General features: G+C 42.7%; 1 protein-coding gene across 3 annotated transcripts in view; it reads right to left on the reverse strand.

Moving 5' to 3' along the window:
• Positions 1–12,354: 12,354 nt before the first annotated feature.
• Positions 12,355–22,063, reverse strand: part of trmo (tRNA methyltransferase O) — a 28,949-nt gene continuing 19,240 nt past the window's right edge. For all 3 annotated transcript variants that reach the window (XR_010974944.1, XR_010974943.1, XR_010974945.1), the window contains exon 7: positions 12,355–12,700. The gene's annotated coding sequence lies outside the window, so the exon portion shown is untranslated. The remainder of the gene's footprint in view (positions 12,701–22,063) is intronic.

Genomic DNA, 22,063 nt, shown 5'->3' on the forward strand with positions numbered 1-22,063 from the left:
GCATAACCTCCCTACTTTTGTGTTCAATTTCCCTCGCAATAAATGATAACATTCTATTAGATTTCCTAATTACTTGCTGAACCTGCATACTAATCTTTTGCGATTTGTGCACGAGGACACCCTGATTCGTCTGCATCTCAGAGCTCTGCAATCTCTCACTATTTTGATAATATGCTTCTTTTTTATTCTTCCTGCCAAAATGGACAGTTTCACATTTTTCCACATTATCCTCCATTTGCCAGATCTTTGCCCACTCACTTAACCTATCTATATCCCTTTGTAGCCTCCTTATGTCCTTTTCACAACATACTTTCCTACCTATCTTTACGTCATCAGCAAATTTAGCAAGCATACATTTGGTCCCTTTATCCAAGCCATTTATATAAATTGTTAAAAGTTGAGGCCCTAGCACTGATCCCTGTGGTACAACACTCGTTCCATCTTGTCAACCAGAAAATGATCCATTTATGCCTACTCTCTATTTCCTGTTAGCTAGCCAATATGTCCATGCCAATGTGTTACCCTCTACACCATGAGCTTTTATTTTCTGCAATAATCTTTAATGTGGTACCTTATTAAAATGCTGAGGGAAGTAAGGGTGGAAATTGTGGAGGAACTGGCCATAATCTTCCAATCCTCCTTAGATAAAAGTGGTGTCAGAGGACTGGAGAATTGCAAATGTTGAATGCTTGTTAAAAAAGGGGTGTAACTATAAGCCCAGCAACTACAGACCAGTCAGTTTAACCTCAGTGGTGGGAAAGCTTTTAGGAGCGATAACTCAGGATGCAATTAACAGTCATTTGGATAAATATGAAGTAATTAACAAAAGCCAGCATGGATGTGTTCAGGAAAGGTCATGTTTAACTAACTTGCTTGAGTTTTTTGATGAAGTAACAGAGTCGGTTGATGAGGGTAGTACATGGACTTCCAAAAGGCATTTGATAAAGTGCCAGATAACAGGTTTGTCAACCAAGTTAGAGCCCATGGAATAAAGGGACAGTAGCAGCTTGGATATGAAATTGGCTGAGTGACAGGAACAGAGAATTGTGGTGAACAGTTGATTTTAGAATGGAGGAAGATAAGTAGTGGTGTTCCCCACACGTTGGTGTTAGGACCACTGCTTTTCTAGTTATACATTAATGATCCAAACTTGGTTCTATGGAGCACAATTTCTAAATTTGCAAATGATGCAAAACTTGGAAATATTGTGAACTGTGAGGAGGATAGTGATAAACTTCAAGAGGATATAGACAGGATGGTGGAATGGGTGGACAAGTCGCAAATGAAATTTAATGCAGAGAAGTGTGAAGTGATATATTTTGGTAGGAAGAATAATTGAGGAGACGCAATATAGAATAAAGGGAACAATTCTAAAGGAGGTGCAGGAGCAGAGGGACCTGGGGGTATATGTGCACAAATCATGGAAGGTTGCAGGGCATGTTGAGAAAGCAGTGTTATGGACAGTTGGGAAATCATAGGGGTGGTTTCCCCTTTTTCACCTCTCAGCTAACCAACGACAGTGTTGTCACACTCACGAGGAGTGTTGTGATGAAAATACAGAAACAAACTGAGAAGTCATAAAACTTAGAAAAAATTTAAAAGATTGGACGTCAACAAAGTGAAGGACAGGACACATGACTCATACCACCTCCTGCACTGTAATCCACATCCATTGTCTACTAAGACTGAAAAACAATCAACACCGTTTGCATAGAAATAAGACAGATAATCACACCTGGATGTGAGCTATACTCAAACAAAGTAAAACAAAGGCCTTCCCAGACTTTTTGTTTCCAACTAACCTTTCGTACAATGGAGTGTAAACAGCCCTCATATCCTCAAAATGGGGCCATCAAAAAACCATTGTGCAGCCCAGCAAGAACTGAAACCTAAAGTCACAGGGGCAGCACTTACACTTGCAATAAAAACAAGAAATGCTGGAAACACTCAGCAGGTCTGGCAGCATCTGTGGAGAGAGAAGCAGAGTTAATGTTTCAGGTCAGTGACCCTTCTTCAGAAATCCAGTTAATCGTTTTATTTAAAGGTAATCGTTTTGAGGAACAAAGGGGGTCTGGTCAGCACAGACCTTCAGCCATCAAGAGTAGGCTGGTCTCTCCTCAGCCACACAGAAAAACATCGAAAGCCATCTTGAATTCCAGCAAGGCTGAGAGAGAGAGATCAGTTCCAGCCAGCACAGTTGAACCCTGCTGAGACAAGTTGGAATCCAGCTATAGTAGAGACAAGAGAGTGCCTTTGTAAAAACTACTCTACTGTCTGTGAAAATTGGACTGAGGCATCAGCACAATCTTCAACCCAAAAAGGACTGCCAGAAGACTGCAACAGCCCAGCAATTACCAGACAACCAGCAGCCAGGCCTACAGCTGTAAAATTCACCTTCCAAGAAGATACCACAGGTTTTCACTGAAATAACAGACTTTTACACCTTGAACTCATGCCCTTTACCTTCCATCTATCTTCTCTTGAGAGTGTATGTGAGTGGTGTTGCGAACATTTTGGGGAATGAATATTGTTTAATAAATAGTTAATCTTGTGTTTTAAACCTACAAGAAAACCTGTCACTGTCTGTTTATATGCCAAGTAAAGCACAAAATTCTTACAGGGCTCGACAGGATAGATGCAGGAAGGATGTTCCCCCTGGCTGGGGTATCTAGAACCAGGGGACACAGTCTCAAAATAAGAGGGAAGTCACTTCGGACTGAGATGAGGAGGAATTTCTTCACTCAGAGAGTGGTGCATCTTTGGAATTCTCTACCCCAGAGAGCAGTGGAGACTCAGTCATTGAGTATATCGAAGGCAGAGATTGATAGATTTCTACATATTAAAGGCATTAAGGGACATGGGGATAGTGTGGGAAAATGGCGCTGAGGTAGAAGATCAGCCATGATCCAGTTGAATGGCGCAGCAGGCTTGAGGGGCTGAATAGCCTACTCCTGTTCCTATTTCCTATCTTCCTTTGTACCCATACTTCAGGGGTAAGTTGAAAATAGCTAGCTAAATTCTTCACTATTTCAGGTTTCTTTGCCTTTTGTTTGAACGTGACCCCTACCTGGGTAGCTAGGGTATTTAAATCTTCAAAACTTAATTGGTTTAATTTATCATTGGATATATTGCCCTGCTCTACAAACTCCTTACTGTCAAATACAGTCAAGCCTTTTGTTTCTAGGATTAAACACTAGTGACACAAAAACACTGTCTGTGGTCTGTTGGGAGGTGAACAGTGGAAACCAGCCATGCCATCACCCGCCTGTCCACAATAAATTGGGGCTCGAAGCCAGGATATTTTGAACAACCAGATTGAATGAGAGATTTGGAAATGGGAGGAAAATTGACCTCTAAAACTGTGGAAAATTAAACAAACAGATTGTTTTCCTCTTTTTCCTCTATGGTGCCAGAAACAAAAGGCATCTATCCTGTCGAGCCCTGCAAGAATTTTGTATGTTTCAATGAGATTAACTCTCATTCTTCTAAACTCCAGAGAATACAGCCCAGCCTCCTCAATCTGTCCTCAATCTCTCCTCACAATCCCACCATCCCAGGAATTAGTCTGGTGAACCTTCATTGCACTCCTTTTATGGCAAGTATATCCTTCCTTAGGCAAGGAGACCAAAACTGTACACAGTACTCCAGGTGTGGTCTCACCAAGGCTCTATACAATTGCAGCAAGACATCTTTACTCCTCTACTCAGATCCTCTTGCAATAAAGGTCAACATACCATTTGCCTTTCTAATTGCTTGCTACACCTGCATGTTAGCTTTCAGTGACTCATGAACAAGGACACCCAGGTCCCTTCCAATCTCTCACCATTTAAGAAATACTGTGTCTTTTTGTTTTTCCTATCAATGTGGATAACCTCACATTTTTCCACATTATATTCCATCTGCCATGTTCTAGTCCACTCACTTAGCCTGTCTAAATCCTCTTTAAGCCTCTTTGCATCTCCTCACAACACACATTACTACATAGTTTTGTGTCATCAGCAAATTTGGAAATATTACATTTGGTCCCCACATCCAAATCATTGATATAGATGGTAAATAGCTGGGGCCCAAGCACTGACCCTTGTGGTACCCCACCAGTCACAGCCTGCCAACCTGAGAATGATCCATTTATCCCTACTCTTTGTTTTCTGTCCGTTAACCAATTCTAAATCCATGCCAGTATATTACCCCCAACCCATGTGTTCTAATTTTGTTTACTAACCTCTTGTGTGGGACCTTATCAAAATCCTTCTGAAAATCCAAATACACCGTATTCAGTGGTTCCCACTTATCTATTTTGCTAGTTACATCCTATTGACAGAAATACTCAGAAAAGACCTGTCCAAAATTACATTGAATTTAAAAGAATTAAACATATGGCTTTTGATCGTTGGATACGATCTCTCAAGTTAGAACTCTCCTATTAAACTCTGAGAGAGGTGATTACATCAGAAGAATTTAAAAATAGCATCCCAGATAATATAAGAACCCATATTGAAGAGCAAAGAATTACAAGGGGAGAGAAGCTGCAGTAATGGCTGATGACTGTGAGCTTCTTCATAAACCCTTTTCACAAGGAAAATCTTTCCAAAATAATTCCCAGAGGTTTGGAAGGGACAAAAAATGAGAAAGTGATTAAAAAAAAGTGTTAGTGACAGGGAACTAATAGGTGAGCATGCAAGAAGTCCTTCACCAGTAAGGAAAGAAAATGCAGAGGGTAGAATGTATACCACAGACCTATGTGTTCCCATTGCAGCAAAACAGAGCATGTGAAAGCTGACTGCTGGAAGCCAGAAGGAAAACCAATTATTCTTGTAAGGGTGCATGAGGTTAGCAAAGAAAAGGGTACCCAAGCAGATGGCAAAGCAGACCCGCCTGTAGCCCTAACCATGGTAAAGAACCCCACAAGTAATACTACCATAGGTGCGGCAGAAGTAGAGAAAATTCCTGAAGGCTATCAGGATGTTGTTTTAAAAGGAAACGTGTCTCCATACCCCTCTAGTGAAACAGGCAAACCCATTGACCTGCTTCAAGCCACAAGGGCCACTCAACCCCTAATGCTGGTGTCACAAAATTGTGCTAGGTCGAATGATTATTTTTTAATCCACTAGCTGGAAATCTGAATATTGAACTGGTGGAGATGAACCACTCAAACCTTGCAAGCTTCGAACTCTGTCTGCTAACCATGAGCACCGAGGCATATTCCCTGCTGTGATGGGCTGAATGCCCTCCTTCTCTGCTGTAACCATTGTATGATTCTATGACTGTAGTGCTCAGTGGTTTAATTGATCTGTGGTTGATTGTATTAGTCTATTCACTGATCAATACTCACTGTGCTTAATGACTTAAGCCGGAGGGGAAGCTAGAGAGACAGAAACTTCCTTCAGCTACACAGTTTAGAAAACTTTCCAGAAAGAACAGACAGAGATCTCCCTCAAAGGAACTCAGTCACATTTCTGTCTCCCGGAGAACCACTGAATCAGCGTCCACCTTTTCAAACCAGAAGCCAGAGAAGCACTGTATCAGCATACTGATGACTTGGATCACCAAGTTCAGCCTGAAGCTAGCCAAGTTACCAACCTCCCCAGACTGTATACCCCTTTTATTTCTCTGGACTCTAATTCGACCAATCTATCCTTCCCCACTCTGTAACGTATTTATGTGTGTGTTCGTGTGTGAAAGTTAGACCGTATTTTATTATTTTTACTTAGATCGGTTTACGTACAATAAAGTTAATTTCTTTCTTTGTTAAACTCAAGAAAACCTGTCTGATTGGCTCTTGTTATGATCACGGCACATAAACAAGTTAAACACACACTGAATTGGCAAGTATCCCCCAGAAGAGAAGTGGACAGTAGTTCACCAAATTGTAGTTCCCGCCTAAATATCGCAGAGAGATTCTGCAAATTGTCCATGAAATCCCTATGTCTGGGCTCATGAAAGACACAGGCCTGGATAAGCTGACACTTTTACTGTCCACAAATCCACAAAGATGTGGTTAAATTTTGTCGGACCTGCCATACGTGCCAGGTTGTTGGGAAACCCCACAACCAATAATCAAACCTGTTCCACGGATCCCCATTCCTACTTTTGAGGAATCTTTCAGTAGAGTTCAAATCAATTGTGTGGGGCCCCTACCCAAAACCAGAACATTTTAATTATCATAGATATGCCCACCAGATTCCCAGAAGCCATACCCTTGAGGGGAATTACTACCAAAGCCATTGTCAAGGGGTTAACCCAGTTTTTCACTCGATATGGACTCCCCAGAGAAATACAGTCTGATCAGGGAACCAATTTCATGCCCCAAATGTTCCAGGTCATACAAAACCTTCGTATTAACCAGGTGAAATCTTCAGCATACCTTTCAACAATCACAAGGGGCTCTGGAACAGTACTATCAGACCCTAAAAACTACGCTCTGAGCAGATTGTTGTGAGTACCCCTACAACTGGGACAATGGAACAATTTTCTTGATGTTTGCTACCAGAGAGTTCCCCAATGAATCTACAGCAATCCGTGAGTTCAAACCAGGAGACCAAGCCCTGCAGGGCAAACCTTTAAAGGCCAGGTTTAGTGGCCTATATAGAGTAGGGAAAAAGGTGAATGAGGTAATGTACCTAATTCGCACTCCTTACATTAGGACAAAAGCAAAGACTGTGTCATATTAACATATTAACATGCTGAAAAGGTATTACAGTCAGGAACTAGGCAGATTAGTAAATGTGTGACAGACAGTAAAAGTAATAGAGGAGGAAAGCAGCAGTGAAGACGAACTGGATGAGGATGAGAACCCTGAAAACCCTAAAATTGAACCTCCTACCTCCAAATTGGAAAACACTGAAATTTTAAAGAGATTAGGCCCAATGTTGGATATCTCTCTGAACAAGGGACAGTCCCTAATCACATTAAAGGAGTTCAAGGAAGTCTGCAGGAACAAACCAGATTGCACACCCTTAACAGTGCATGGTGTGGATGTAGCAGAAACCCCACCAATTAAATAGAACCCCAATAGATTGAATACCAATACACTAGCTCAGGTAATTCAGTATATGCTGGAAAATGATTCAATTGAACCCAGTCAGAGTAGCTGGAGCTCTCCTATTGTATAAGTTCCCAAACCTGATGGTTCAACCAAGCTCTGTATTGATTACCAGAACGTCAATGCAGTTACAAAAACAGATTCTTATCCAACCCCACTATCGAAGACAGCATTGATCAAGTAGGAAATTCCACCTGCCTCAACAAAATAGACTACTAAAAGGATATTGGCAAGTGTTACAAGGGTTTTATTTTTATACTAAGAACTTAGAATTCTTTGTGTTTTAAAAACTAAGAAAAGGATTTTTGCTCAGTGGGTTGACATCTGCAAATAGCTGAAATTTTTGGATGTTGACTCTGGACAAAAGAACTGGAAAGCAGGCAATTTCAAGGAACAGCAAGAGATTTTGACCTTCGACTTGCAACACTTTGAATGACACGGGAAACTATCTGTCTGGTCATATGATCAGCTCAGAAAGGTTCTTGCTTTCACTTTGGACACTTTTAAAAATCAGTGAGTTGGACAAAGAGCAGGCATTTTGAAATTTGGCTGTGACCCGTCTGGAGAAAGAGAAGGACCCTCTCTGTAGAGGAAGACTGCATCTCTCGAGAAGAAACCCCTGTATGTCAGATGTAGCAGATTCCTATTGCCTCCTGTCTCTGAAGAATTCCTGCATGAAGAGTGGTTCCTTTTGCCTCCGGTGTTTTGGGAGATCCTGAAATCTGAAGAAAGCTTCTACTGCTATACTGCTGCTGTGAGATCTAAGCAGACCTGTTGCTACACCCCTGCTGAAAGACCTATGTGAAGCCTGCTGCAGATGAATTGCCTTGAACGCCCACACATCACAGACTGTTCATCAACCTCGCCTGGAGAGACTTCGAGTGGCATCCGACTATTTGACTCTGGGAACCTCACCAGACCAAAAATATCCTACCAGAACGTGACAAACTTAATTATTTTATTTTTTTACTTTTAATTCCTAAGAAACAGCTGTAAACCAAAAAATCCTTTTCCCCCAGTTAACTGGGTTTTGGATGTTTGTGTGTGTGCATGAGGGCTAGGGAGAATAAGGAATTTTAAAAATCTTTTCATGCTTAGATTTATCTCATTATTATTTAAGACATAGTTTATTCATAAATAGTTAATTTGTTGTTGATTAAAGAAACCTGGTTGGTCTGCTTTATTCTAGGGGACAAATAGAGTATGTAATTGCTGTTTTTTGGTTGGTGGGAAAATTTATTGATTTGCTGAGACCCGTGGAAAAATGGGACTGAATTAACTGTGCACTCCTCTCGCCTTGGTCGTAACACAAGTTCCAATGACCCAGTAGGCAAAGGAAACTTCACCTTTGTCACTCCTAATGGCTTATTTCAGTGCAAAGTCATGCCATTCGGACTGAAAAATGCCCTATCCACATTCCAAAGATTAATGAATCAGGTGGTAGCTGGGTTAAATAACTGTCGTTTACCTCAATGATCTGCTGGTTTTCAGCAATACATGGGAAGACCATTTAAATTATTTAAGGGACCACTTCAAAGGTCGACAGAATGCACACCTAGTGGTCAACTTGGCAAAAAGCGAATTTGCCAAAGCCAAAGTCACCTTTTTAGACTACATTGTAGGCCAAGGTCGAGTGTTGCCAAGGGCAGCAAAAGTGCAGGCACTGGCAAACTTCCCCACTCCAAAAACCAAGAAGGAAATCATGCATTTTCTGGGAATGTATGGGTTCTACCATAATTTTGTTTCCCAATTTCAGCACCTTAGCTTCTCCCCTAACAAATCTGCTAAATAAAAGTGCACCAGGGACATTTCACAAAATTATTGACTCAGCCACAGACATGGGGGTAATTAATCTGTATATAAAGTATATAGCCAACCTAATGCCATCAAAACCCAGTCCAATTTAAAATACATTTGTCACTATAAAGTAGTTAAGCGTACGAACATCAATGGAGAGCAGCACAAATGTATTACCTAGCTAGCAAGCTAAACAGTATGCAATGTCAATTGGAATTATTTTTGTTGACAGAATAGAGCTAGATACACCATTTGCTAACATTTCACTGGCATGTAGTCAGCTAGGACCTAGCCTGATGCCCCGATGATCCTGATCCTTTCTAATTACTTTCATTGCTGGTAATTTTATATATCTTACTCCAAGCCTTTAAACTTGTGTTTTAAATAACCTAGCCACTAGCTGGACAGGCAGCATCTGTGGAGAGAACAAGAGAGTTAACATTTCAGATCTGTGGGACCTTTCATAAGCTTGCAAAGGGGATGTGAATTCGCGGTGGTCAACTCTGTCCACCTCTAAATCCATATCTCTGCAAAGCCAATACTAGCATTTTGTTAATAATGTTATTGTCTGATGTAGCAGTGTATCAAAATGCCATGCGGCGATATTTATCTGCTTGATTGAGATGGTAATCCAGGGCATTGAGGAAGAGTTTAACCATACCTGCTCTTTCAAAAACCATGGCATATATTAAAGCATTGCTCCCCATTTGGTCAGAGGTCTCAACCATCGGCCCATGAGTAAGAAGCTTCCTCGCCACCCCAAGAGCCCAATGTTGGTCATCATGTAGAAAATAGATCATAAGAGGGGTCCTCCCCTCTTCATCTCCGATGCTCACACTACCCCCAGATTCAGCGATTCTGCTCGTAGCAACAAAATCTCCTTTAGTTAAAGCTTGATGAAGAACCATTTGTTTATTTAATCATTACTGAGGATGCATGAATAGCAAGTTCATTCTTTGCTTCTTACTCTCAGTCAAGCAGCGGAGATTAGCTTTTCTTGTGGACGATGGGACACACACAACGCAGAAATTCCAGCTAAACACAGTGATCCTCGCTTTTTCCCATAACTCAATCGGAATTAAACACCCCTCTTAAATACTTGACTAAACTGACCAACAAAGAAAAAATATCTAATGCCACTATGCGCTTTGAAAATGCACTTTGAAATAGAGAAGTTGCTGGGAAATGTGAATTTCCACTAGAATGCATCCTATGTTTGTTCGTGACACACCCCAAAATGCTGCTCAATAACTTACAAGTTTAGAGTTAAGCTTAAATGTCTGTACAAACTATACAATATGAAGATTTTGGCTGCTACACATAAGAAGTTTCATTCCTATAGCATGACCTCCAGACATCCCAAAACACTTTCCAGTCAAAGGAGCACTTTTGAGGTGGTGTCACCTTGGTAATGTAGGAAACATGGCAGCTAATCTGGGCACAGCAAGTTCCTATAAACAGCAATATAATGATCAGATAATTTGCCTTTTAATTATGTTGGTTAAGGGATAAATATTGGTTAGCCTGGAGAACCCCCCTGCTCTTTTTCAAAATAGTGCTGTGGGATATTTTACATCTACTTGAGGGGGCGGATGGGGCCCCATTTTAATTCTCACCTGAAATATGGCACCCCCACTCCCGCAGTTCTGTAGCAGTATACGTTAAGTGAGTGGGCAAAAAGTTAGAAGATGGAGTAAAATGTGGGAAAATGTGAGGTTGTCCACTTTGGCTGTTGTGGGCGGCACAGTGGCGCAGTGGTTAGCACCGCAGCCTCACGGCTCCAGGGACCCGGGTTCGATTCCGAGTACTGCCTGTGTGGAGTTTGCAAGTTCTCCCTGTGTCTGCGTGGGTTTTCTCCGGGTGCTCCGGTTTCCTCCCACAAGCCAAAAGACTTGCAGGTTGATAGGTAAATTGGCCATTATAAATTGTCACTAGTATAGGTAGGTGGTAGGGAAATATAGGGACAGGTGGGGATGTTTGGTAGGAATATGGGATTAGTGTAGGATTAGTATGGGTGGGTGGTTGATGTTCGGCACAGACTCGGTGGGCCGAAGGGCCTGTTTCAGTGCTGTATCTCTAATAAAAAAAAATAAAAATAGAAAAGCGGAATCTTATTTAAATGGAGACTGCAGAATGCTGCGGTACAGAGGGATTTAGGTGTCCTCATACATGAATCATAAAAACTTAGCATGCAGTTACTGCAAGTAATTAAGTTGACAAATGGAATGTTGGCCTTTATTGCAAGGGGGCTGGAGTGTAAAAGTAGGTAAGTTGCTACAACTGTAGAGGGCATTGTTGAGACGACACCTAGAATATTGTGTACAGTGATGGACTTCTTACTGAAGGAGGGATAAATTAGAAACATAGAAAATAGGAGTAGGCCATTCGGCCCTTCAAGCCTGCTCCGCCATTCATTATAATTATGGCTGATCATCCAACTCAGTAACCTGTTCCCGTTTTCCCCCCATATCCTTTGATCCCTTTCACCCCAAGAGCTATATCTAACTTCTTCTTCAAAACATACAATGTTTTAGCCTCAACTTGTATGGGAAGCAGTTCAGAAAAGGTTCACCAGGCTGATTCCTGGGAGTAATGCGGTTGTCTTATAAGGAAAGGTTGAGCAGATTGGGCCCATACTCATTGGAGTCCAGAAGAATGTGAGGCGATCTTATTGAAACTAATAAGAATCTGAGGAGGCTTGACAGGGTAGATGCTGAGAGGATGTGTCCCCTCGTTGGGGGAAATCTAGAACTAGGAGGCTCAGTTTAAAAATAAGGGGTCTGCTATTTAAGACAGAGATGAGGAGGAATTTCTTCTCTCATCGGGTCTTATCTTTGGAATTCTCTTCCCCAGAGAGCAGTGGAGGCTGGGTCATTGAATACATTCAAGGCTGAGTTACACAGATTTTTGATCCACAAGGGAGTCAAGGGTTATGGGGGGCAGGAAGTGGAGTTAAGGCCACAATAAGATCAGCAATGATCTTATTGAATGATGGAGCAGGTTCGAGTAGCCAAACAGCCTACTCCTGTTCCTATTTCTTATGTTCTTAGCTTAGATATTATTTGGAGGCTGATTTGCCTTGGATGTTGCTGCTAACTTGCGTTAGAAAAGAACCTATCAACAGAAGAACAAAGGTAGCATCTAACTCAGTGTTATTGGATCTTGCAAAATATAGTAAACATATTCAACTGATCTTTATGAATGTTGCATAATTGCTGTTGTATTTAAAACTCATTGCACATTGATAATTTTAGAAAATTAATACAATGCAGTTTTCAGTAATATAAGAATGACAGATCCCTGGCCCCAATCGCCATTTTTCCTTCAAAATGATTTGAGCAGAGCTGACGGGATGGGTTATGGCCACGTGGTGAGGGGTGTGGGTAGTCCCCACTGTTCAACTCCCAATTGACTGCAGCAAGTGTTTTTGTTGCTAGGATTTTAACGCCTTTCTGTTTTGTTAAATAAACAGCGACAGACCTTCTTGTGGGTTTAAAACATAAGATTAACTATTTATTGAGCAAATATACAGTCCCAAAATGGTCAAAACCACACACATATACTCACATTACACATACAAGAGATAGAGAGGAAAAGAGGAAGGGGTTTGAAGTCAGGTAGGTTTTTAGGAGTCACGGTAATCTGTTGAATCTTCTCAGAGGTCAGTTTCTTCTTTAAAGTTGCAGGCTTGGGTTGTTTGTAGATTTTTGTGTTAGTTGAAATTTCAGTCTAAAGACAGGGGATCACTTTCAGTTCTCTGCTCCAATCTGAACTGCCAGATAAGCAAGAGATTTGAAATCAGGAGGAAAATTGACCTCAAATTGTGGACAAGTTTTCTTGTATTTTTTTTTCTGTATGGTGCTAGAAATAAAACAGATGACCATATTTAATGCCACAGAGTTTGTACAGCAGGGAGATATATCCCATAATAATTTAAATAAGTACTGAAGATTTAAAAAGCTTAGCTATAGAGGTGGGAATTACTTTCAAACAAAAAGCAAAGAAACTTGAAATAGTCAAGAGTCCAGCTAATCATTTTAAATTTACCCATGAAAAAGCATGGAATCTGAAACTGGAAGGATAGCTCTAGCTGTGATTCAGTTGAAAAGAGAGATGCAGTTTTAGAACTAAGAGGAAGAGAATTTCAGAAGGAAAAGGGAGAGAGGTTCAGCTTCAAAAGGAAAAAGGGAGTTTCAGAAGAGGAAAGAGGCAAAAAGTTTGAGTCAGCAAGGCTCCAAACCCAAAATGAAAATGGCACCAGCCATTCAAAACCATATCCCTAATTCAGAGCAAAACTTTGATGCACTGAAACACTCAAGACTAGTGCCAAATTTTAATGAGGTGCAGGTTGAGTCACATTTTATCACGAGAAAATAGCTACCAGGCTAAAAGCGCAGGAGGAGGAGAAAAAAAAAGCTGAAAGCGGCAGGCGGGGAGCAGGAAGCACAGAGCAGGGTGGCAAGGGCAGGAGGCGAGGAGCTAGGAACAATCGGCCGAATAGAGGGGGAAGTTGGGGGGGGGGGGGGGGGGGCGGTGGGAGCAGTGGCAAAGTCTGGAGTGAGTGGCTGAGGGAGGGGTGTAACGGCAAGGCAGTATCATATGCTTAAGGAAAGGCAGCGGGGAGCCAGCAGTGAGAAGATGGGCGCAGGAGGGACCGATAGAGAGAAGCACAATGGTAGGATGGGGGGGTTGCGACAGAGGATTGAGGGGATTTTCAGGTTGTAGATGTTTTTCTATGATAAATTGAGCAGCACCATCTTTAATCCTGGCAGCTGCCTCAATGTCGCAGACAGTGGTGTTTCAGTAGAAAAGGCTGTATTTGCCATTGTGCTAGTACTGCGCCATCTAGTGGTTACATTGTCAGCAAACAGCCTAAAAAACCCACACAAACTTTACTCATAGGACTTTTGAGCTAAAGTGCAGCAAGCATAATTGACAGTATATTTGAAGAGATAAACAATATTGTTGAAATGGCTTGGAATTACATTTACTGATGAAGATATGCAAACTAACCTGGCATTATCTACAGCCTAATGAGAGGCGGTATTGCAGAGCGAGGCGGAATCCGTGTAGGACACCGCATCATTGAAATAAATGGACAAAGTGTTGTTGCAACTCCACATGAAAAGATTGTGCAAAGACTGTCAAATGCCACTTGTGAGATACACATAAAGACTATGCCGGCTGCAGCATACAGACTGCTAACAGGACAGGAGCAACCAATATACATATAAAGAAAGGATCATCACCACTAGCCAGCTGAAACATTTTGGGATGTACAGCTTCCACATTAACATGGCTTGGTTTGTTGATCCTTGATAGTATTACAGCACCATTCTTAATTGGCATGGTCAAGAGATGACTTTGCACAGCCGTTCTACTCTGCACTAAATTGGCTGCCATTTAGGGGCTAAGCTACAGCAGCACAACAGGCCAGTGTGTGAGGGAGAAATAAGTCAACCTCTAGGGCAGGAAGGTCTGCGTGCAACATATTGGAGACTGCTACTGAGATGCAGCTTGGCACTGTGTATTTCATGGAAAAGAATTCACACAAAGTGTTTGCCATTCACCAGCACAAACTAATTATCACATGGCATTTGCAAGCAGCTCCATTGTTTTATTTAAGTAGAATCTCACATGAATTAATTTTATCAATGATAAGGGCAAGGCTTGACAACTATTTTAACCAACTGAAGTATTTAAAAATAAGCTAAGAAAAAGCTTGTATTAAACAGACAGGATGTATGCAATCCAAGAGACCATGAAGGTATGACCCTGCCCCTTGTTCTGGAAGCTGCTCAGTATTGTTTGTTCAGGGTGCCTTTCCAACTGCCTGGCTTCCTGAGGTAAGGACTTTGCTCTGGCCTATACAAAATGCAGTTTACAATTTTCTGTATAGATCTTCAAAAATTCAGGGCAAAATTACAAGTGCTAAAATTGGTGCCTCTAAATAAGGAGACAAAAATATCAGCTTGGTGTTTCTGTTGCTGATCACTGTCCAGTGATTCTTGCTGGAAAGTGCAAATGTAGATGATGAACAAGAACAGGATTGGGTTCAGTGGAATATCCTTCTGACCCTTACTGTCTCACACAAATGCCCACTTTGTTAAGTTGCTGAAGGGCTACTTGCACTCTTGGAACTGCACCCACAGCCATGGTCAAGATCGATAAACCTGCACTCCAAGAAGGTTCTGCTCCAATGTGACCACTCCTCCCCAATATAAAGTACAGGAGCCTGAATAGTCATGTATGTAATATGTATATTGTCCATACATATACACATAGTTTAGATTTGTACATGCAGGAGAGCTCTATTTAGTTCACACTTTATTCACTTACACCCTGGAATTTGAAGTATGACAGGGAATTTTAAAATAGTGAAGCTTTATCTAACTCGGAGGAAGAAATTGTCTCTTGGAATTTTTCAAAAAATCTATCTACGTGTTCCAAACTTCATAAAAAGACTAGTCACTATCCAGTGACTCCTGCTAGCAAGTGTGTGAACATCAGGCTGGAGCAGAGTCGGGCATGGCTGTAATGCTCTCCACATTAGCATAGACTGCCAGCACTTACAGTTATGGTCATACATGAAGAATGGCCACTGGCATGATGGCTTGGGGGTCAGAATTAATGCCTGTGTAAGTTAACCCTGGTATGAGTACTTTTAGTAGAAGAGAAATAGAAAGTAGAGTTTGGTGGAGTGTGTGGTGGGGGGTGAAGGGGAAATTAAGTGCATTGAAAATATTCTGAGGATACCTCACTGACAAATACTTGCCTTTGGTGCCTTGAAAAGCACTATTAAGCTAGCCATATACATGGCATGCTTAGGGTGCTTATTAAGGACTGTAAACTCTGACTTGACCCCAATGCATACAGCAATGCTTATACAGTGTTTCATATTCAGTTACTGTTAACTGTTGAGAAAAAGACTCAGCTGCTAAATGCACCATCTGATGTGTTACAGACCAGAAGATCCCTGGTTCAGCCATTGCTCTGTGCTGAATTAGCTGATCTCAGCTGAGACGGTTGGTGGGAGAATTGGATCGGGTGATGCAATAATTCCCATCAGTGCCCCTGGGCTAGGGAGAGAATAGTCAACCCAGGGCTCCCACACCTAATCAATAAATATCACCTAATCATTAAATGTGTGGGCTGTGGGTTAAAAATATTGTCTGTTGACGGTCACTGTGAGAGGTTCTCAGACCCTTGGAACTTTGGCACAGTGGTTAGCGCCGCAGCCTCACAGCTCCAGGGACCCGGGTTCAATTCTGGGTACTGCCTGTGCGGAGTTTGCAAGTTCTCTCTGTGACCGCGTGGGTTTTCGCCAGGTGCTCCTGTTCCCTCCCACAGCCAAAGACTTGCAGGTGATAGGTAAATTAGCCGTTGTAAATTGCCCCTAGTGTAGGTAGGTGGTAGGGAATATGGGATTACTGTAGGGTTACTATAAATGGGTGGTTGTTGGTCGGCACAGACTCGGTGGGCCGAAAGGGCCTGTTTCAGTGCTATATCTCTAAATAAAATAAAAACTCTTGTGCTAAAAGTGTCCAAGGCCAAAAGGTGAATAAAGATGGTGCATATAGGTAGTCAAGGGTTAGAGGAGGGACAATAATTGGACAACACAAAAAGACATAATTCAGTTTCCATTTGAAGTCTTAGTCCTTATTTTTATTTTTCCATTATAGATATCTATGTCTGCATTTAGAATGGGAACTGCCCATATAAATTTGTCACATCACTGCAGCACCACTAGTGATGAAGGTAAATACAATGTGACAGGTTTACATAGGTAGTTTTATATCATAAATGAAGATATAGGGACACACAATGAGAAAAGTTGAAAGGAAATCCACACAGATGCAAAATCCACACCCTTGCAAGATTGAAGATTGCACTTTCCATAAAATCAAAAACCTATGTTAACAATATTCTATGACTATCGGGAATTTCTATGCTGACAGTGTGGAAGTGAGCAGAAAGGCATGGCACTATGCTTGATGGGAAATTTAGCCAAGTTAGGAATAAAAGCTTGCTTTTATAGGATAAAGAACGAGATCAGCAGAATTTAGCATCTGTATCTGTGTAGTCACGCACGCGTTAACTGCAGCCCTTTTGGAAATAGGCTTTAGAATAGACTAGGCGAGGGTAGATTGTGCAACGATATTAAGAATGGAATGGGCTGCTAATGTGCCGCTAACCTCAATGATTGGTTAACCAAAGAGGTATAGCACGAATCGTAATGTATATACGGTAGTATCTGTATTCGGGAGGGGCACTTACTCTGGTGGACTCGACCGACTCCGTTGGAGTTGGTGCCGCTGTATCAGAGTAAGTCCGCCGGCGACTGCGCAAATAAAGTAATTGATTTTACCTACACATCCGACTCGGTATATTTACTGAACCAGACTGAGGGCAAAAAGAACTCGAATCGTCATTTGGTGTCAGGAGTGGGATCTCAACAGACGACCGCCGATCATCCGCGAAATCAGAATCAGACTAGTCTTGGACGGAGAGAGAGGAAATGGGCCCCCGACGTGAGTAGTTGATACATGACCATGTCGGTTTTCCTCTGTCTCGTAGTCCGATAAAAGTTTGATCACTCGCTTATGGTCAGGTCAGATCGTCTGGACGAGATCAATGATCAGTCTGGCGGATTAGAAAAGATAAGGATCAGTCGATGTAGGTACGACTGAGGGTCACTGTTAAAGTAGGTCGTTTAGTATACGGCTGAGGGAACTGAGGTTAAAGTTTTATTTTTTTTGAGGTCAGGTTCAGCCGTTTAGTGTGCGGCTGAGGGAACTGAGGTTGGGTAAGATAAGATAATTTGTAAGTAAATAGTTTGTGATAATTTGTAAGTAGATTGTATGTAACTTTAACTCTTAGACTGTAGGGGCGAACAACACAGTTCAAGAATAGTTTGTGATAATGGGAAATTGTTTAGACAATACAAGTGATCCATCCTGTCCATTACAAGTACTGTGTGATAAGTATCCGGGTAAAGGGAAAGACTTCAGACAACTATCGGCAGCCTTAAATAAGAAATTAGGAGATCAATGGCCCTTAGGGGGGGACAAGAGACTTGGAAGCAGCTAAAAAAATCCAAGAAAAAATCTGGAAACAAAATAAAGGGAATAGGGCCAAAGAATTAATTGGATTATGGAGACAATATTCTCAGGAGGAAAGAGATAGAACCCTCCTATCAAGTTGGCAAGAGAACGCCCTCAAATTAGGAATACCAATTAGTGAAGGAGGAAACCAAAAGACTCTAGAAATTCTGAAAAAAGAGTGCGCATATAGAAAGAGGAGACAAAAACAGAAACAGTTGATAAAAGTGGACTACGTAGTTCAATGGTTGGCCTTGCGTTGACAGAGGTAGACGACGATTTAGAAAATTGGACTATACCTTGTAGGATGCCTACGGCACCACCACCAACCCCGACACCCACCCCCCCCTTCAATTTTCGCCCCCCCAGTATCGCAATTTATACCCGGTCGCCCTTCCCCAGACACAAACCATTGGGACATCACCCGCCACATTAGCCGCCGCCCCAGTCACATTACCTTCTCCGGGACAACCGTCCTTACCTATCTGCCAATTCCCCGTTCCTACCACCGCTAAGGACGTTCGACAATGGTTGGGGATGGTGAATTACTGCAGACAGTGGATACCTAACATCGCTGTCTACACTAAACTACTGACCCCTTATACTAACCAAGAGGGAGAGTTCACTCTCGCAACAGAGGCATGGGAAGCCTTCCAAGGGTTGAAACAAGCCTTGCTGCAAGCTCCGGCATTAGGAAGACCCCTGTACGACTGACCGTTCCAGCTGTATTGCACTATCCTGGAAGGTTGTTCAACGGCAGTATTGACCCAGCAACATGAGGACAAGCACAGACCGGTGGCTTACTACTCTTCCAAGCTTGACCCAGTGGCCCTGGGACACCCTGCCTGCACCCAGATCTTGACAGCTATATACAACAGCTTACAGTCTGCTGCCAACATAACACTTCAACAGGACATCACCATGTACAGCTCCCACTCTGTCACCGCCTTACTAGGCCAGTTACAGACTCAACATCTCACCACTGCTCGGCAAAATAGATATGAGATATACCTATTGAACAATCCTAAATTACGGTTTAAACATTGTACTACTATAAACCCTGCATGCTTCCTCAGCAGTCCCCCTGTTAACTAAGAAACACCCAGTCATGACTGTCTGACTCTGATTCAGGAAAACACCACGGCAAGGGAAGATCTGACTGATGCCCCATTGAACGAATCTGACGCAACTATGTACGTCGACGGAAGCGCCTCAGTCAGTCCCAATGGCCAACGACTGTCAGGAAATGCGATTGTTAACCAGGACAGTCTTGTTATGGAATCGGCAGCCTTCCAACTCCCTTACTCAGCCCAACAAGCTGAACTATTCGCCTTAATACGAGCCTGCATACTAGGGAAAGGCTGGCGAATAAATATTTACACCGATTCCAGATATGCCTTTGGGGTCGTCCATGATTTCGGACAACTCTGGATTCTTGACCTCAGTAGGAACAAAGATATCCCATCAGAAACTAGTTGCTGACCTATTACAAGCCCTTCTCCTACCTAAACAGATTTCCGTGATAAAATGCACTGCACACACGAGCGGTAAGACCCCTGTCGATGTAGATAATAGGCGCGCAGTGAGGCAAAAAGAGCCTCACAGACCCAACAGGTGGTTGTGAGAAAAATGATGGATCAGACTAAACGCTCCGACAAAAGCAAGTCTGTCTCTGAAAAACCAATGCCAACCATCCAAGACGTCATAAGGTTACAGGACGCTCCTGATGCTGATAAACAATTTTGGGAAAAACTGGGTTGTAAATATGATTCTGTATCTTGTTTATGGACCACGCCAGCAAAGCAGACTTGCTGGCCTTGTGGGTTATTGAATGTGTACACTTTGCAACTCATTGTGGAGCCCAAGGGACCAGCGATTTGCTGTTGGCCACTTGATGGCACCCCAAAATACAGATGCTGGCTCAAAACATAAGTAATCGGTGTTTGATTTGCCTGCAGCATAATACCGGCAAGGGAATCCCATGTGATGGGGAAAAACCCCTCTGCCCAGTGGTCCCTTCGAAACGCTCCAGATGGATTACATTGAGTTGGAAAGATGTCAGTGTTATAAATATGTGTTCGTTATTATTGATGTGTTTAGTAAGTGGATCGAGGCATATCCAACCACTGATAACAAAGCCGCTACTGTAGTTAAAGTTTTAATGAAAGAAATCATTTCCAGATATGGGATACCGGCTCAGTTAATTTCTGATAACGGACCCCACTTCATTAGTCAGATCAACAAGGAATTCTGCCTTCGACTGGGAATACGCCAACAGTTGCATTGTGCATATAGGCCACAGGCCGCTGGACTAGTTGAAAGAAGCAATCAGACTCTTAAAACAAAGCTGGCTAAACTAAAAGCAGAAACTGGGCTAACATGGCTTAAATTACTCCCCATCGCCCTATTCCAGATGCGGGTTACGCCAGCAGGACCAGCTCGACTCTCTCCCGCAGAGGTCATTTATGGAAAGCCCCTACGAACCCCCGGAACCAGAATTTCCAAATCGGTCCAGTTTCACCACATGACAGAAGAAATGACCAATTACATCTTATCCCTTACTAAGGCCCTAAAAGAACTCCATTCACAGGTCAAGATGGCCCACCACAATCCACCCTTGCTGACTGGGCCATCCAAAGTACAACCTGGAAGTTATGTAATGATCAAAAACTGGGTAAGAAAAGGGTTGGAGCCTCGATGGGAAGGGCCCTTTCAGGTCCTACTCACCACGCCCACTGCAGCTAAAATTGAAGGGAGGAGTGCTTGGGTCCACCTGCACCACTGTAAGATTGTTAGCCAATAAATTATTAAGAAAGATTGTTAACCTACTCCTATCCCCAGCACTGTTCCCTACAGGTATTAAAAGGCGACGAGCCAAGATGAAGACCATCCTTTCATTGCAGCAGCTTATTCGGAAGCAGAGAGTGCGAGCGAGTGATCAGCTGGGAAGGTCAGTTTCAACTAAAACTTAATTTCCTTTTGTTTTCGGCGGACCGGGGGCTTCTGGGTAAGTAAAAAGCCAATATATTTGGGCCGTTTAAAATAACTTACCTTTCATTGCAGCAGCTTATTCGGAAGCAGAGTGTGCGAGCGAGTGATCAGCTGGGAAGGTCAGTTTCAACTAAAACTTAATTTCCTTATTTTTTCGGCGGACCAGGGGGCTTCTGGGTAAGTAAAAAGCCTATATATTTGGGCCATTTCTGAACCCGAGACACTACACATGTAGTGTCTCCCACCCGCCCTCCTCCTCTAACCAAAAAAAAGGACTCTGTGGTGTGTAGATAAGGTAAGGCTTTTTCTATTTCTCTTTTTTTTTTAACCGTGTGATTGGTAAAAAACTTTTCGTTCCTTTTTCATTTATCTAAGTTAAGACTAAGTTAAGCTTAAGATTAAAAATGGCAGGAGATCTCAGAACTGTGTTATGCTCCTCTTGCTCAATGTGGGAGCTCAGGGACACGGCTGATGGCCCCGACTCCTTCACGTGCAGGAAGTGTGTCCAGCTGCAGCTCTGGTTAGACCGCATGATGGCTCTGGAGCTGCGGGTGGACTCACTTTGGAGCATCCGCGATGCTGAGGAGGTCGTGGATAGCACGTTTAGCGAATTGGTCACACCACAGATTAGGATTGCTGAGGGAGAAAGGGAATGGGTGACCAAAAGGCAGAGAAAGAGCAGGAAGGCAGCGCAGGTGTCCCCTGCGGTCATCTCCCTCCAAAACAGGTATACTGTTGAGGGAGATGGCTCACCAGGGGAAGGCAGCAGTAGCCAGGTTCATGGCACCATGGCTGGCACTGCTGTTCGGAAGGGTGGGAAAAAGAGTGGAAGGGCTATAGTCATAGGGGATTCGATTGTAAGGGGAGTAGATAGGCAGTTCTGTGGTCGAAAACGAGACTCCCGAATGGTATGTTGCCTCCCAGGTGCACAGGTCAGGGATGACTCAGATCGGCTGCAGAACATTCTGAAGGGGGAGGGTGAACAGCCAGTTGTCGTTGTGCACATAGGTACCAATGATATAGGTAAAAAAATGGGATGAGGTCCTACAAGCAGAATTTAGGGAGTTAGGAGCCAAGTTAAAAAGTAGGACCTCAGAGGTAGTAATCTCAGGATTGCTACCAGTGCCACGTG

This window comes from Heterodontus francisci, chromosome 4, assembly GCF_036365525.1.
Source record: "Heterodontus francisci isolate sHetFra1 chromosome 4, sHetFra1.hap1, whole genome shotgun sequence".
Lineage (NCBI taxonomy): Eukaryota > Metazoa > Chordata > Chondrichthyes > Heterodontiformes > Heterodontidae > Heterodontus > Heterodontus francisci.